The following is a 2727-nucleotide window of genomic DNA, read 5'->3' as shown; positions in this document are numbered from 1 at the left end:
GGTGCCTGCATAAAAAGTAGTAGCAATAATAAGAATATCAAACTTTAAAACTAACATTACAAGCCTATGTATATTTAAAATGTTAAATTGACGTAGAGAATCGGTTCTAAATGGTCTTCTTAATATTAATTTGTTCATAGTTCTCAGTGTTGCTTTCACAGTTTTTATTCTTCAAAGAACTAACTCGAAAGTCTCATCAAATGAAACACCCATAAAACTGTGTTGGGAGCAAGTTGTACGGTTAAAGTTCATTCCTTTAAAACAAGAATAAAAATAATTACTTAACAATTAAATACTAGGACATCGTTAGCAAAGAAAGTATAAAGAAGACTTGAAGTATGAAGTATCTTGGAAATAGAGGGACTATGTTTGATTGATAGAAAATCAGGACTTATTTCATAATCTACCGATCCCTACTTTTGAGACAATAAACTTTCGAGATAGCTATAGGCATCTAATAGGTACCTAAATACTTTCTATGCATATTAACAATATGAAGAGGAACCTAAAAATGTCGATCTTTTTATTTGCAGCAACAATGTAACTGCTGTTATTGATATTAGTTTTGGTATATTTATGAACCATAATTTTATTGCGTTAACAATATTTAACTTTTCAAAACGAATAACTCACTAACAATGAACGAAACTTAAGTTAAATAATCTAAATAAAAGTATTATCATGAATCTCTATCGTAAAAAATGATAAATTTTGATAATTCACAAAAATATTTGAAGATAAAGCAAACTTAAAACGCCTGTTAAAACTATAATAGCAATACGCGCTGCGTATATTTGCTCCGCTTATCCCGTATTATATGCATCGTTTAGCCGCCCGAGTTATACCAGAGAACTTTTAAACAGAGCTCCAACTTTGTTTGTACCCTAATGGCCGAAGCTTCAAGTTATAATGATGACAGTTCTACAAGGACCTCGAGTTAGTTAATACTTAGTTTTTCGTACTAATATTTTATAGGAAATCCTAATGCATTTTGTGTTCTTCGTACCTATGTAGGTTTTTTGAAGGAGAAAAAATGATTTACTTATGTGTAGTCCGTAACGATTATTTAGTAAGTAAGTAAGAATTATATTTTATAGTAATCAATACCTAAGTGCTAATTTAGTAAATTAAACAGTGATATACAATGTTAACACCTTATAAAATATTTGATGAAGCGTAATTAGGTACTATCTAATTCAAATAAGTATGTAAGCGTGTACTAATTCATCAAACTAAATACGATTACATTATCTGTTACAGTTGAATCAATAAGCAAATATCAGTCAAAAGGTACTGAACAGTAATTTCGACAATGTAAAATAAGTCTTCGGTAGTATAGTGGTCAGTATCCCCGCCTGTCACGCGGGAGACCGGGGTTCGATTCCCCGCCGGAGAGAATCTTTTAGTATTCTCTTTTTGTAATTTAAGATACTTTAAGCATTTTGTAGAAGTTATTAGCGATTATTTGTAATAGTACTTTAAAATATTTTTGTATCACATTTTTTCTACTTTTTATCAAACTGCAGTGTATACAAGTGTATTACTTTACATAATTTAGTTATTTAAGCTAAATTCCGGGTTTAAGCAGAATCGAAAAAAAAAATATATTGATTTATATTTTTGAGATTGTAGGTCACCTTTTATATTTCCCAAAACCCTATAGGTACCTAAAAGGAGGTGGGAGCAGTAATACTAACGGTAACCAAAATTATATTCAGGAGTTTTAACACCCTGTGCTCGCCGTTGTACAGCTTTTGTTTGTCCTAACAAAGGCTACTTATATCACGCTTACTATGACTGAAGCCGCGAAACAGCTTGTTATAACATGCTGTACTATTCTACATCTTATTTCGACCACAATACTACAGACCAGTGTTAACTACAATATACAGTATGCTCTGAATCAGAGCGTGTAAGATTTATAGCCGTACAATGTTCCATTTAGACCTGTCCTGTATATGTAGTGTTGGTGGAATGATATAGTAGGTTTCAGGAGTTTCTTTGTGGGGAATATCATTTACTAAAATTAGGTTATGCATGGAGAATTATCAAATATTTCGAATTCGTTTCTTCTTTGTGACATGAAAGTAATGTCTACTTAAAATACTATTTTGCTGTGTTTTATTGTTTGTTGTGTTAAATCGATATAAGATAAATGCTTAGCTTCGACATTTAATATTTACAAAAATAATGATTTATAACAGAACCAAGGTTAGATTACTTAAATGAATGTGAATGCTCTTACTCAATTTTTCTCGTGAAATTGTAAGCAATGCTATTTTCTTTTTGTTAGAAGGTTTGAGAACCGAAATGCGGACTTTGTGGTTCCTTCCTCCATCACAAAAGCAAAAGGCCGTGATTATAATAAAGCCTATTTAATTTTCAAATAAACTGTCGAACACACTCGAATCTATCAACAACAATAATTTCAACAAAACTATCATTCAATCCCACAAACAATTTATCTTCAGCCACTTCGGAACAATAGCTGTGATACGAGATAGTTGGGAACGTGTCCGGTCTAATTAAATATGGGATCGGCTCAATTCCCTGATCGACCCCCCTCTCCCCTCCCTCCCCTCTCCCGAGGACCACGGGATCTCCAGCCGAGAGATTTTTCTACAAGTCAAATGGCTTGACTGTTACACCGAAGTGTAATTTGAATACTGAAATGATGTTTGAAATGTTTAGTTCAGTCTAACCTTATTTTGTAAAATACAAGTGGAC

At 32.3% G+C, this 2727-nt stretch overlaps 1 non-coding gene across 1 annotated transcript; it reads left to right on the top strand.

The window, feature by feature from the left end:
- The first annotated feature begins 1324 nt into the window (after positions 1 to 1324).
- TRNAD-GUC (transfer RNA aspartic acid (anticodon GUC)) lies at positions 1325 to 1396 on the top strand. Its single transcript has one exon. It is a non-coding gene; the product is annotated as a tRNA-Asp (tRNA).
- The last annotated feature ends 1331 nt before the right edge of the window (positions 1397 to 2727 follow it).

This window comes from Anticarsia gemmatalis, chromosome 23, assembly GCF_050436995.1.
Source record: "Anticarsia gemmatalis isolate Benzon Research Colony breed Stoneville strain chromosome 23, ilAntGemm2 primary, whole genome shotgun sequence".
In the NCBI taxonomy this organism is placed as follows: domain Eukaryota; kingdom Metazoa; phylum Arthropoda; class Insecta; order Lepidoptera; family Erebidae; genus Anticarsia; species Anticarsia gemmatalis.
This window is presented reverse-complemented; position numbering and strand designations above follow the sequence as displayed.